The sequence below is a fragment of the Dinoponera quadriceps genome, unplaced genomic scaffold, assembly GCF_001313825.1.
Source record: "Dinoponera quadriceps isolate SergipeBrazil2010 unplaced genomic scaffold, ASM131382v1 scaffold1070, whole genome shotgun sequence".
Classification (NCBI taxonomy): Eukaryota; Metazoa; Arthropoda; class Insecta; order Hymenoptera; family Formicidae; genus Dinoponera; species Dinoponera quadriceps.
The window spans coordinates 2057605-2073430 of record NW_014555341.1 but is presented as its reverse complement, the minus strand read 5'-3'; the positions used below and the strand labels follow the sequence as shown (position 1 = coordinate 2073430).

The 15826-nt window shown below is 45.6% G+C and overlaps 1 protein-coding gene across 2 annotated transcripts in view; it reads left to right on the top strand.

Moving 5' to 3' along the window:
- Positions 1 to 3338: 3338 nt before the first annotated feature.
- LOC106743920 (lachesin-like) overlaps positions 3339 to 15826 on the top strand; it is a 77594-nt gene continuing 65106 nt past the window's right edge. For both annotated transcript variants that reach the window (XM_014618245.1, XM_014618244.1), the window contains exon 1: positions 3339 to 3570. The gene's annotated coding sequence lies outside the window, so the exon portion shown is untranslated. The remainder of the gene's footprint in view (positions 3571 to 15826) is intronic.

Sequence of the window (15826 nt, the reverse complement as noted above, 5' to 3'; positions counted from 1 at the left end):
GAGAGAGGTAAGAGCGAGGTAGATCTTCGACGGGGCGCGGCATAGCTCTTAGAAACGAATCCTCTGGCGTTTCGTTTCTTACGCATGCTCGTACGGATTTTCGGGACGAGCCAATTTGGCTTTGTTTCATTTTTCATTTAGCCCACATCCCCCTGCCTTTCCCGTCTTATCCCACCGTGGCGAACTCATTTTTCACTTAACCCGTCGCCCGATCTATATCCGATCCCCGAGGCGAGGCGATTTTCGCGAGCAAACGGGTTCTCGCTTTTTTCATAGATCACGTACGTTAGCCTGTCGAACGCCCCCTAAATAATAGCGGAGTTAATTCCGTTCTCGGGAGAGGAAAGACGGCGGAGACGGGCGGTGTATATGTGTGCGGGCGTGTATGTACCATCGCGCTCTCGCGAAATTACATAATTTTTAACTATATTTTTCTTTGCGTTCGCGCACCAGGTGGTTCTTGCTTTTTGCACCCACGTACACGGCGTGTCTCGTGTCTACCGACTTTCCTTCGATGTGTTACACGAGACGGCGTGTACTCGACATTTTTGCGCGGTAATATTCCTCATGTAGCAATAACGATACTCATTGAATATTTTTACGTGCTTCTCAAAATACCCGCTGCCTCTCGTGCATCGACATGCGACGATTCAGAGTGAAATTCAGTAAACAGTGACTTCCTGTCGGAGTCGACTTGCTCTATGAAGCTCGTCGTAAAGCAGTCATAAATTCAACGAGTATCACGAACGCGTGTCTATGATACTCAGAGAGGAAATGTAACACCGTTGTCATCGCATTCTCGAACGAGGGAGGCCTTTGATACCTTCACCCTACTGTCACGGTAATCATGGAAACGCACCAAATCTCGCTATCCAATAGAAGATACCGGAGAACAATGCTCTCAGCATCACAGTGATAAAGGTCGATTCAATTATCGTACTGGAAGACCTTCGTAGCGCTCCGCATCTACTTTTGTGCTTCACAATCCAGTTTATTTCTTAGATCGGCTGCGGGCCGTCGTTATCGATTGGATAAATGGCAAACGCGCTCGCGTCGACGGTGTCACTTTGATTAGATTTCAAAATTAAATAAATGCCTTCAAAGTGAAAAACGTGCGCGACGACGTTTCATATTATGATTGAATTGGTTAAACGTTGAATTAGTTAAACGTTGAATTGGTTAAACGTTTTGAAGATTGCGGTCTTTCAATTCGATAATCATCCTAATAAAGGATCTATTTGTTCTAAGTGCCAATTTAATACGATATAATTTGATCATTCAATCGCGGAATCTGCCTTTATAGAAGTTTACAATTTGAAGCATTTAACCGTTTCGATATTTAATTCAAAATGCGAGTTGCAAGGTGTGACGACTTCTCATCAAATTTCAGCTGCATCTATTTGAAATTCGTCAATTCTTCATCAAAATTTGCACCCGTTGCTAAAATTATAATGGAGCTTCCAACATACCAAAAGACAGTGATGTTTTTGCAACCTTAACGCGAAGGGATGATGTACGCATATCCTTAATAATGTAATAATACCTAAAAATGTAAGTTATAAAATGTGTGTATATATATATATATACACAAGTTGTAAATAAGTTACTTCGGGAAAGAAACTTTCCTGCTGAAGGATAAAGTTAAATCATTCCTTGCGAGGACATCGAGAAGCAAAACAGCGCATTGAAGTAATTCCTCAATTGTCACAGCCCGCGGCGAGAGTTTTTCAAACTTTTCGTCCTTACTGACTCTTTAACTGGAAAAGTTTGCTGTCTTCTAATTTTTAAACAACAGATCCCTAAATCAGTAAATTCTGCATTAAATCGCTATATAAATAGACGTGTATATTGAAAAGACATTTTTGAGAGACATTCTAAGAGAGACGGTACCCAAAAACGATGTCCTTTCTTAACGTTCTTTAATTATCTGCAAAAAAATGTCTTATACATGCGCTGATTAGGTCTGATGACGAATTATTTAAAAAAATATATTCAGTATATTTCTTTGCTGCATTCATTGTGGAATTCATCCCTATTGTTCATTTTCCAACAAATCCGACGAAAACGGTGATAGCAATCGGACTTAAATTAAAAAGTCTCCTTAAGGAATTGTCAATGCCGCGTCTTTGCTTTCGAATAAAAGCCGCGTTCATCGACTAGCAAAACGACGTACAAATATTTTCGAAAGCCCAAAAGATCTCGATAACAGCGACGTGGCACGAACGGCCAAGGGCATAGTCGATAATGCATTCTGATCCAAAACGAGCCAAGACTTGGAATGCTAATGATATCGCGATAATTCTATAAAAGTGTTGGCACTCCCTTTTTGGTGCAAAGTTATGACGATATTAACACTTTGATCGTGATATTAATGCCGATTTTAGCAATAATCAATCGCACTCGACTGATACCGAACGTCAATATTTAACCTTTACATAGAAATCTATATACATAATATTACTAATGCTATTTTCATGCATTGCAGTTGATCTAATAAAGATGCACAGATAATAGAAAGAGGCACATGAATGTTTAAATATGTGCATATGTATATGTATTTCGAGTATTTTGCCGTTAAAACTTATTACTACAAGTTATGAACTTTATACCGCTATATTTTCAAAACAAAATAATACTTATTAAAATTAAAAATAAAAGTTAAAAATAAGACATTAATCTCAAGGAACGCGTATAAAAAGTGTCATTTTCAATTGCGAATATCTCAGCTTTCGAATAGTCAATCGCTTTCTAATTACGCCAATAATTAGGTCATATTTAAATTTATATATATATAGTTTTATATATAGTTTCAACGAAACTAAAAACTTATAAAAAATTCATTTTACGCTACTACTACCTTAAATCGAATAACACGTTCGAGAATTGATCTCACGACGAGCAAATGTCCGAGCCTGCATTCACTGCGTTTAAGATATATAAAACGAGAGAGATTTGCTCCGGACATCCATATTACCGATTTATGCTATCGATTGCTTGCCAATCCCGCGTACATCGATACTCATGCAAACGTTTCCGGCTGTCATCGACGTGAGCTTCCCCACCTATCTCGCGGAGGGAACGCGGATTGCCTCCTTCGTTCGTCCCGGTTTGCGGGCCGGTGCAAATTACCAGAGCTTTTTATCCTTTGAAGCGGCAGCCGCGCGGTGGTGTGTCCTGCCGCCTTTGCGATTAAATCAGACTCTCGGCCGTGCCTCCTCCGGGTTCTCCCTCTCGCTTACCCCAAAGCTACCGCTTTCTCGCGGCCTCCCGTTCGCGCTCGCGCTCGAGCGGCGAGCTTGCGCGCCTCGTCCTGCACCCGGAGGTCTCCTCCGCGGCGGAGGACCATCAGGTTCCCGATCAGTTTACCGGCGTCCCTCAGTCCGTACGGTCGTGTCTGTAACTCGCGTCCGATCCGCCGAATCACGTGCGTCGCCTCGCAGAAAGGGTGAAAGAAATAAAAGGGACGGGCGATGTCGGCCTTACCGTCGACCGTCGAGCGTGTCACCGCGACGTCGTCGTCGTTGAATCGAGCCCGAGATGTGTGAAAGCCCTCCAGGATTACTGCTGCAGGTTTGCGAATCTTTTCACTCAAACCGATCGCGGTGAGAATCAACGGTGCGTCGTAGACAAGGCAGAGATTAATTAATTCCGGATATCTCTTCGCGTTCTCGCGCGAACTCGCGGGACTTTTACGGGAATTAACACACCGAGCTTTCGCAATTGTGGCGCGGAAAACCCGGAAGAGCTAGGTGCTGTTCAAGTTATTGTTATTTACGTTAAGTTTTCTAACACGGCGCCGCACGACTTTCCGCTTTTACGGTTTTAATTGTAACGCGGAGCGAAGGGTTTCGCGCGTCGAGCAAATCTCCTCTCGGAACATATCGCCGGCGTGGAAAACTTAATTCGCCCGGGGTCTTGTGTTTGTTTTTTTACATTCTGATACGAGAATGCAGAGAGAATTTCACGCCCCTGGGCGCCAGTTTCGCTTAAGTTTTTGATTCACACCGCCGACTTCTGAATTTTAATCCGGGTGCAGTTGCAGTGACTACAGTTTACTCTTATAAAGAGAGAAAGTTGGTCTCAATGCAACCGTGCATAGAGATTTCCCCCGGTCTTTGAGCGGTCCATAAAGTGCGCGGAAACTTTGGGACGAGACGCGGGATCGCAAATTTTCATCCGGATCAGTTGCGATGATGTTTGATCTGCCGTTCGGCGAGGTGGGTACTTTTCGTGACGATGTGAAGAATTTCAGAGCGGTCCTTCGGGATTAACGTTGCTGCGGCTTCGCGAATTTTAATTCCGCTCGGTTGCACCGAGGTTTGCCCATGCAATGAGAGAAAGTTACCTTTGAGGCGATTGTGTGTCGAGGCATTTGCATACTCGACTCGTGTTAAAGCCCTCCGGAATCACCATTTCGCGTTCGCTAATTTTATTTGGATGAAACTTAGTAACGCTGTTTCCGTTTGAATAAAAATATTTCTGATTTCGCACGCTTGTGTGTGGAACGGATGTTCACTGACGTGGACTTGACATTCCCTTGAAAATTAATTTCTTCCCGATACGTGATTTTAATCGACATTCATCTCGAAATGATGTTCGCTCTTATCACCAAAGGAAATCAATTTCTGCACGAGCGTGCGTCGAAAATGTCGCATCCTCGAGCAGTCCTTAAAGATGCAAAGCCTCTCCTCGGATTCGTGTAATGGGCTTGGAAATTTTAAATTACATCGATCGTGGCCATTGAGAAAAGGGAGGTGGGGGCAAGAGAGATATTCCGAAATATTACGATAAACCGTTAAAAGAGAAAGAGAGAGAGAGAGAGAGAGAGAAAGATTGAAGCTTTCGTGTCGATATATTTGATAAAAATCAACAATCCAGCCACGAATAGCAAGAACCCGATATACTTAATTTGCGGCCGGAAACGTATATTACTTCGCAATGATTAATGCAAATCAAATGCGGCTATCAGCTCGTCGATATGAGAGAGGCAGATCCGCGGGCGCTTTTTATTAATCCGCGTCTCGCAATTGCGGACCGGATCCGGTTCGCGCAGTTCCCATAATATCGCTCGCATTGCGGCAAGAAACAAATTAATTGCGCCCGCGCGAGTACACGGGAGAGACCGGCTAGTTTCCGTAAGTTTTTAATGAAAGCTTCGATTTTCGACCGCCGAGCATCATTGAGAAGTTCACGGTGAGCCGAAAATACGCACGTCGATATTTTCGCATTCATTTATTTCGCCCGCAGCGACGGCTGTTCCGAAACTCGCGTCGCGGATTTCGCGCGACCTGCCACGACGAGCGCGACGCCAATTATAAAGTGTGCAGGGGCCACTTTGCCACTTGCGGTTACTGTCGCTCCGAAACCGGAGCCTGTCCAAATTGCGTCGCGATTCTTCAAAAGTCGGACCATGCGGAGAACGTCGACGCGCGAAAGAGCGAAAAAGAAAGCAAGAAGGAATACACACACATATATATATATATATAGAAAGAGAGAGAGGAGGCAAAAACCACGTGGTTCCTCGGCCGCCGAAATGGGTGATAAAAATCGCCACGGGGATAATTGGATTGCCACTTGAACGGAGGACGTCCGTCGTTATCTCTCTTAATTGAGACATTAACGGCACACACGCATCGCGAGCCTCGCCCCGCGCTTTTTATGCAAAATGCAATACGAGCGAGCGCGCACTCGACCACGCGCGCGCTTGTAGCGGAAATAAAAAACCAAATGCGGAAAGGAGCGATTTATATTCCGAGTCGAGTGCGTCGCGCGGGCTTAGTTAATAACAAATCGCGAGCGTTCCGCCTGTCTCCGCAGAACCGGCAATCGTATCCGATTTGCATAAATTGCCGTCGCTACAAAGGCAGTGTACGTACGTCGCGGAGGGAACGGTAAGTTCGCGTTGCGACGGCTCCTCCTCGTATTAGCGACGTTTAATCGCCGACGTCGGCCGGAAAAGCAAGCCGGGGCAATTACCGGTGATCTTTGTAACGATGTGCGAGAACGGCGAAGCGATATCCTCAAATGAATATTCCGCAAGTGTTCCGAGCGTACCGCAATCGATTTCGAGTCGTTCCGATTATCGGTGGGAGGGCATCGGCAACCGATAAATCGGCGGGAGATCACAGTCGCCGGGCATGACGAGCGCAATAAGGAAAAAGAGGAAACAAGGAAGACGCTCGCCACGGCAAAGGGAAGAGGAGCGGGAAATGTAAAATCCGACTTGGAAATCTGGCATTGCCGTTGACCCAAGGCGCGCGCGCGCGGAGGGAATTTCTGAAAAATAATTTATCGCCGGGACGACACCGTCACATCCACCGGCGGTGTCCGAATGACTGCCGTCGCGCTCTCGAACGACTCTCGTACGACATTCTCGAGCGCCGACCGCTTTCTTTGACGGCTGGAAATCAATTTTCATCCGCTCGTGTTCGAACCGCTTGACATTTAATGGGCCGCATATTCGCGATCCGATCCATGAGGGATTAACTCGTCGCCGGAAGTGCATACATTAGCGACGAGCCGATCGCGGCAACGACCTTTCATTCACAGACACGCGTGCTCGCTCGAGATCGCGAGATCGCGAGTCGTTGATATAAAACTCGCGGACGTGAATTACACGCCGCGCAAGTAATCTCCGATTTATCCCGCCCGTAATTCCGCCCTTTTTTCTAACACGGCTTAACACGGCTGCTTGATACTTTATCGCGCTCGCGCTTGATAGGTATAGATTATCAGCGAATTTATCCGGAGCCCCGTCTGAATTTTATCAACCGCAAATTATCGACCGCGCGGGCGAAAACGCGCCGCGAATTATGGTTAATTTGGTGATATTTTCCTCCCGGCGCGCCGGCAACACGACGGAACGACTTATTACTCGTGCTATTTATTTACGAGATGCTGACGAAAATACGGCGAAGCGTGGAAATTATAGATGCTTCAAATAAAACACACCTATTCATAATTGATAAGTTTCCTGTACATGTGTGTGTGTGTGTGTGTCTGAGTGCGCATACGCGGTGGTTTTTCGGGCAGCACACTGTTAACGTAAATATCGCGAGATTGCAATGCCGCGATAAGTTTTAACGGATATTCTTTATCACGTCGGGATGATCCTCGGAACGGAAATGCGCAAATATTTGGATAGGCAGAAACTAAGTTCTTCTACGGCTATTCCACCCGGCTGCTACGTGTAATGCGTGCATAATGGTGTTTCTTCAGTATACATAGTTATCAGCTGACTAGCGAACTTTGCCGGAAAAATCTATGGTCAAGTCGGCCGGGTCAATCAAGCCGCGACTGTTACGCTTAGATTTGGATAACTCGAGTAATCTCGAGTAGCGGAAATATCCGAGCGCGGCAAGACGAGAGCGGACTTTTCTCCCAGTTGGAGGAGGTAAAAGAGATACAGGACGACCGTTACGACTAATGTTAACGCCGTTTCGCTTAACAGTCCAATTGACCTTGAAGCAGCCGGATGAAAATAGCCGCGATAATGCCGGAACATTTGCCGTTGAACGTAATCCGCGGCAACAACATTCTACTGTTTCCGGGATTACGGTAATGGAACGTATCTATTTCCTTGCCGCACTGCCACTTCATTTTTAATCATATCTGAAACCAGAGAGCGAATACACAGACACACAGACACACAGACATATAGTTATAAATATACTCCGTGCACGCAGGCGCGCGAAGTCGCGTTTTCTTCATATTTTTGCGGAGCAGCCACGCGGAGTCGCGGGAAATTGTTTCCGAGAAAGACCCCGTTTCTTTCGCGCGACGAAACGCTACTTTCGCGAAAACGAGCGACAAGGCAACCTTCAGAGGAGTAACGCGCGACGCCCCCCTCTTCCTTCGTGAAGACCGTCTCTCTAAGCGTCTCCGTATCGCCCGTAATGGAGCATCCGGTCCGGCATAAAAAGGTACACGTTTCAATGATGCAAACGGCGAAAGGATTGCTCAAAGCGATCATTAGCGTTCGCGCGCGTCTATACTCGCGCTGCATTACGAAGTTATTAATAATATTCCGCGCTCGTAAAAAGGCGAGAAGAGCCGCTGCGTCTCCAGGGATTGCAGATGATTACAGTCCTACTTGGAGCGTTTTTCCGGCTCATCGCGCGTATTCAAGGAGCGAGTCTCGCGCGACACGCGCGTCTTTTAACACCAGAACCATTTCTTTCCCTTCCTAAAACCGCGATTAGATCAACCAGCTCTTTTTTATAATTATCCTGTCTTTTAAAGTTAAATTAGCGTGATTTTATGTTTTTCTAGTGCTTCGAGAACCATTCGCGCGATCATTGTTGCCGTCGTTGACATCGCCTCGCGAATGGTAGGCACGTTTCGCTGGGAGATTCCCCCCGTGCCGTCACTCATCGCGAAAATTGTTTCTCCGGACGGCCGACCGCGTCTCTACCTTCTTCAGTGCTCGTTTTCCGCGATTCAATACGCGGTTCCTCGTTCCCGTCTTTTCCTTTTTTTCCTCTCCCACTGCCGGCATCAAAAGATATATCAAGCGCGATTCACTTCTCGAAGAGGTGCGACCTCGAGTTTTTGAGACGCCGAGGAGCGCTGAGGGTGCACATTAAGCCGCTAATGGGGCCACTTTGGTCGGATATCAAATCCGATGATCTAGGATCGCTCTCCGGATAGAAATTACCCAAGGCATGCCCCAAATTTATAGTGACCATAGATAGGCGCGCCCCAAAATAGGCCTACCTTCGTTGGGCCCAGAATTTCGCGAATAGGCCCTGAATAGGCTGTGAATGTCCTGGTCACCAATAAGGTCTGTGATTTATAGGATCCGATCAGGGTTTAGTTAGATAGATTAGCAAAATTGCTCCTAAATTGTACGAGCGTTACATTTTTGTGTAGGACTGGGGAAAAATTGTATAGAAAAATTGTATTTATCTAGCCTCCGCTTTAAACTTCTACCCGGTTGAGGTTGCTATCGCGACTGGGAAGTTCTGATTAGACGGAGGGTCGAATCAACGTTGCGATGAACACGATTCTTACGTTCGATCTTCGTCGCGAAGCACAAAGCCGGAAGAAGCGAATTGTACAGACGCGACATTGCCCAAGGACGCGGACACTTTAAAATTCATCAGATTAATCTGCGACATCGAACCTTTGACAATTCGCGCGAGAATAGCCTCCACTTCAGTCGGCACGGTCGTAATTCGTAACGTGGAATTGAGAGTGCACGAGTAATTTACAGCGCCGCGGTATTCCACGGCACAATTTACGGCGAGTTAATTATTGCGAATTATATATATTTCCGCGTCGCGCGCCGTATCGCTTCCTGTCGCGAAACGCGCACGCTCGCGTGTCGACATAAACGATAAATTTTTACGCCCGTGTCGCGAGCGAATCGTTTGCCGGCCGACGTGGAGCACTGCGACGTAAACGTTCGACGCGTTCGCACTTATCGTAACTGTGAAATGTGGAATCGCGCAATTAAGAGTTCGCACAGTCGACTAATTGGTCGGCCTCGGCTTGAGTCGAATGTTAATTCGTCGGGCCGTCGCGATTTAGAATCGCGCCCTTCGTTTCGGCCGACGCGACGGCTGCTTGTTTGCGGCTGATTAATAATACTTAATAAGCGGCCGGCACGACGCAATTATTAAGATGTATACCTGTTGACACTTCAACGGTAAAATGGCCGAGCTTCCCTTATTACGTCGAGCGTCCCCGAAAACGCCCGAATTACCGCTCCAACGTCCCGAACTAAACATAATTCATCGTTAGCGGCGCATTTATTCTCATATGCTAATTACATGCTGTGACGATGTTTATGTAAAAAATGTAAAAAAGAAAACGGAAAGTGACCAAAGTCTCATGTCTGAGTATACTGAGTTTCAAAACGGTTTGAACACTTCTTTCTGGACGAATTTCGGGACGCAGGTCCAACGCGAACCGACGGTCCAGTGAACTTATTTTTCAAAGAGGTTCTCTCATTAGGCCGTCGTTTGCGTTTCTATTTTATCGAACACTGAGTATGTTATTTTAACACTTACCCGTGTCGAATATCGACACAACACAAAATATTGAAATCATACAAACACAATATGTTAAACTAATACACATGTATATACAAATTTTAACGAGGGTCGATTTTAACAAAAGTATAAGATGTTATTTACTGCGCGATACCTCAGTCATCACAGACGAGCGAGCAAAAACCATGCGGATAGCGTTTCATTTATTTCTAAAATTAGTGTCGTATGCTAAATGACATATTTTTAATGGCAAAACAATAATTGATTTAGCCTCTCCCGTTCTCTCCCTGTTTCTCCCTATGTTACCGTCCGGCTCTTTTGGCTTTGTTAGACTAAAGAAATATTCGATTTTACACGGGTCAAGGAATTCACGAGGCGCCGACGAAAGGAGGTGCCGACACGGCAACTGGCGGACTTTCCGCGCGGAAATTCACGACTCCGCGGATCCCCCGAAGATTACGCGCGCGTGTGACCGAGGGGAGAATCCGCGGTTTCTCCGCCGCTCATTCCGCCACGATCTGTCGGTAAATAAGCAGTTAATTTCTTCGTTTTTGCCAGCGCGGCTCGTCGCGTCAAACCAAGTTAGATTGCGTTGCGGTCTCCGGTTTTTCCGGGAGGGAACAAGCATCGATAATACAATACGGCGAAAGTAGGATACAATCAGACAGGAGGCACAATGGCAAACTTTCGTTACTTTTCTATTGCGAGTTACACGATATCGCTATACCGACGTGTTCCGGTCAGCGTTCGCCGACGCGTAAATTTGATTTCGTTAACTTTTTCATTAGCAAACGGTTCCGAAGTGAAAGGAGTATCCGTCCGGTTAATAATGTACGTACACACAGAAAAAAGGAATTATGAGAAAGCTGCCTATATAATACAACTTAAATTTTAATAACCAAATCTAGTTGTTAACTGTAGGAGCTGAAAACTAGGTAAAGGGATAAAAATTCACTAAATAAATTAAAGTTCAGTTGTATTATATGGACTGCTAATTTTCACCTGTAGTAATCAGTTTTCAACTGTGGAAACTGTTAGCTGTGAGAGCTATTTTTTTTTCCGTACAGTTAATACGTGTATACACGGCGACTTTCCTTCGGTATATAAATTATAAACTATCTTCATCCAGCCGGATTGAATAAATATTTGATGACATTTGTGTGTGCATATGCGCGCGCGCGTCTCTGTGTGAAAGCAATGATTCTCATTGCTCTTAAGAAAGAATCCAATTCCCTTCTTTTTGCCGGTTTTCTCGGCGGATAATACGTGACGAACTCGAGGAATGACCGAAGGTAGCAGACGCGCGCATTCGCCCGCTGAATAATGTATCTCGTTACGATACGTCGATAGAACGACCGGAACAGATCGTCTCCATGTGCCACGCGGATGCATCTCCTTGCGTAATAACGCGCCGATAAAGTTCGACGGTGTACTTATTTCGCTCAATATACAAGCTTGGCATCATCTATGGCTCGCAAAATGTTCCCTTACCGTTCGCGCGATAACTGGAGATGATCTTGCATTACAAGTGTACGACTCTGAAAGGATAAGAAAAGATTTCGACTAAAACAGCCGGATAAAAACGTTAAAACGTCATTCTTGTGACGTTCAATCGTACAAACTTGATAATCCGCAAAAGAACGAATATGAAATTCGATAAAAGTATAACAATCTTATCAAAATCGAATGATCAAGCGGCGCAGTCCGATTTTATGAACTGAAAACGAAATTACTCGTTAATGTGATAGACAGAATAATATTTAATGAAGTTAAATAAAGCTTAATAAAAGCTGATTGCGCGAGAACAATAATTATGAGTTTTGTAACTTTATAAAATATCCACCGCGCTGAAAATCACATCTCGAACGGCATGTATCTCTATTGGCCCGATAAAAAAAGGGGGCAGATACGCGAATAGAGGAAAAATAATTTGACTGAAAATCGCGTACGTCATGTAGACCTGCGTTTTAGGTCAAACGATCGCGCGCATTCACCCTTCAAACTTTTTTGAAAATCCGTCCAGCCATTTTCCCGCGATGCGATAACAAACAAACGTACGAATAAATAGGTAGAAACTTACTTTTATTTCCGATAGATAAACGCAGGGGAAATATATACTTCGGGACGGTCGGTACGGCGCAAAATAAATCCAGCGCGCATCGATAATATTTTGTAAATTCGCGACAAATGTCACGCGAGTTTTTACAGTCGCAGTGAGCATGCCGAAGGACGCTATTTCGTTTTTCAACGCCCGGCTGGCGAATATATAGGTACGCTGGCGGCAACTTCCGCGGCCCGAAAAACTTCGGGATTTATTCATTACACCTGCGTTGTTACCATCATACTCGCGTCACATACGTTTCCGTGAGATACGAACGCGCCTTGCCTCGTTCAAGCACTTCCGGTCGTGAAAACATTTTTCTACTACATTAAAGAGTAGGAATGCGTCGAGTGTGAAGGCGCAATGTTCCTCGCCTCGTCATAAATCTGGCGGTAGAAAAAAGGAGTGTGAAATTTATCCCCTCTTCGTCACGGGGGCGAAGTCTCTTAATTTGCAATTCACCGTAATTAATATTAATTGCGATACACCGCCGATCAAATTTATATCCTCCGATATTTTGCGTGCGCTAATAAAGAAAAGAAGAAAATACCGACAATCGACGGGAGATTTTATATTATATGTGCGTTCGAATATATGATCTCGTGCGAGATCGGGTATCTTCCGGTATCGCTTGCGACCCACCTCCGCCTTCATTTCACAATGGAGAGCGACGGCAACGAATCGCGTGTCTCGTATAATTTATTACGATCGAATTTAATTACGGACGCGTTTGCCCCGTCCGGACGGCGGCGCGGAAACGGCGGATCGGGCAAATTTTCCCCCACGGAAATCTCGTGCTGCGACGCGCGAGATGCGATAAGAATCGCCTCAAAGGGCGAAATGTTTTCGTTCGTCGCCGAATATGCCAGATATTTCTTTGTGACGGGTGGGAATAGATATCCGCGGGCCCGCAACTGCAGCAAGTTGCACGTAAATGAAACGCATATTTCGGGGCAAAGATTTCTCCCGCGATTGCTTTCCCAGACACTTGTTTCCCCGGCGTACTGAGAGAGCCTGCAGCGCTACATTCTATATATGCGTCGCGAATGCGGATTATGCCGCGAGAAAGGCGAATATCAGACCTTCCTCGGATCACTTAAACGCAGTTTAAGAAGACAAACGAAAGTTCTTGCCAATTTTCCTCGGCGCTAAGCTCAAACTGCTCCGGACGTTCGTTTACCGAATCCTTCATTTAAAAATCGTTACCACGTTCTATCCCGCCCGAGTTGAGAATTTCTGAGCGCGCGCGCGCGCGCGTAATGTGTGTCGAGCTCGAGGTAAAAATTGGCGGATATTACCCAACCACGCGGAAAATCATTATTCGCAGCGAACTACACGCGCTCAAACGCATCATAAGAATTGCTTAAGAGCTGCAGTCATTGACGGTAATTAATTAACGTCGCGTTTTGTAAGTATCGCGGAACACACAGCGCGCACCGCACACATGCTCACACATAGACGACGCGCTTTACGCCGGGAAGGAGGTTCGCCGGTGACGTAACACGTACACGTTCAATAACAACGACGACGGGGCAATAACTTACAAAAATATACGCCCGCGAAGTGCATTTGCAGCGGGCGAGGCGAAAATTAAAAGAAGCAAGGCGCGCGCGCGCGGCGTGACGAGCGGCAGGCGCCTGCTTGCGCCTAAGAGCCTCCTCGCTATCTTCGCCCCCGGCTTCGAGAGAATTGATAACATAAATATCGCGGCGGACAGTGGCCGCAATTTATGGGCATTGTAATGACCCTTAATGCGCATGAGTAGTTTGGCTACAAAGCCCTCATAACTCTTACGCGGAGCAAACGTTGCTAATTTTCTTGCGCCCGCCGCTTAGGCTGTCTTGCGCTAACTCACCCTCGCCCTCCCTCTCCGCCGTCCACCCCCTGTGTCGCCCGCCTCCTCATCCGACTTCCGTAAAAACGTAAATTACAGCCCGGCTAGGCGAGATCATCGTTTCCATTCTTATCTCTCAGACTCCGGCCGCGCGCGGTCCCGGCGCGAGATGATTCATGCGCGTTTTCCAAAGTCCGATCTCTCCGCGATTTTATCCGCCGTATATCCCCACCGACGTCGCCACCGGTTATTAGTCACTGTAATTCGCGATTCGGATAACCGACGATCCCGTTTGGATCGTCTTCTCGACGATACATTCGATTTCCGGCAAATCTCGGTAATGTCTGAAAATGGTGAGAGAGACGGAGCAAAAATGTAAGCTGAACGTGCGCGCCTTATCAAATCAAGCCGTTGACTATTCACGGAATCGGGCAACTCGGTGCACATCTGCAATTGTTATCCCGTTCTAAAAGTGAAGCCGACAATTGCATCTGGAATTATTTATGAATCTAATCGCATTAAGTGTAACATATCGAATATAAAATGACCTGCGCGCGTGCACGATTATTCGAGAATTACAATCGGCCAACGAGGGATTAATAATAAACCTCATGGTTTTATCCTGTCGAAGCACTCGGGGCGCCTTTATTCATATTTGATCACTCATGAGCGAATAACTTTCGACAAAAATATCCGCTCGCGACTGTAATCTATATCTGAAAATATATGTCGGATAAAAAAATCTTTTAACGATTCAGCAGTGAACTTTAATACATCATTATTCCATCTGAATAATCGTATCTGCGCGATCAGCCGTTGCCTATTTCCTTTAGAGGCTTTTCGTCGAAATTCCGACGTATGAACAAAGTGTCGCGGTGTTTTCGTCGCGGTTTCTTTCGAAATAGAAACCGCATCGATTGTGAAAGAATATCTGTCGACTCCGAACGGACGAAAATAATTGACGCGGTAATCTAATTACTTTCGCACTGTTGTCAGCTACGATGGATCCGCACATTATGCCGTCGCGAAATCATATCCTACCATTTGCGGGATATTATGAGAGATTGAGCGCGGTATTGCCGATGGAATCGAGAAACCGTCTCGTCCTACGAAGCTAAATAACATTCATGCTAAATGGTACTAATCGGATAACCTCGTTTCAGAATAATCATTCGGCGCAGAACTCTCGATTCGCGAGCAAAAACGTCACGCGTGACTATAATCCGCGATTTTATTTTATTGTTTATATAACTGCGGGGAAATTATTGTGCGCAAATAGCCGTCGTAATGTAATTATTCCCGCTGACTCCGTAATTTTATACTAAAATTTCCGCGTCGTAATTGAATTATCGGTAGTCAATTTCCTTTCATTATGGATTTATTTTTCACGGTGTTGTGGAATCCGTTCGATCTCTACGAACGGCACGATAAGTCGTATCAGTCATTCGAGCCTGCTGGATGAGACTGCAATAAAACTAATTCGGATTTTTCCCGCGATTGTCCGCCTAATCCGGAATTAAATAACGTTGAATTAGCCTGATCCTTTTAAAGTCAGATTGAGGAAAGACACGAGCAGAATTAAACAGCCTCTCGCTCAGGTGCTCCTGAAACATATGGCGAGAATAAAATACCGTGAACTCGCGAATTGAATGTTCAATGTTCTCCGACCGGCTCGGCCTTTAATCCGCGAAGATGTGCTTACATTTTAAAGGGTCACGTTACCATAGTAACGAACATACAGTCTCTCGATCTCGTTCTCCTTAAAATTTCCATCTTGTTTAATTTCGAATGAAGTGTTGATTTTTTTATTATTTCTTGCATACGCTATTTATTGTCTAGACAAAACTATCGAGTAACGATGAACGCGCCTAATGCGTTTCCGAGGATAAATAAAAT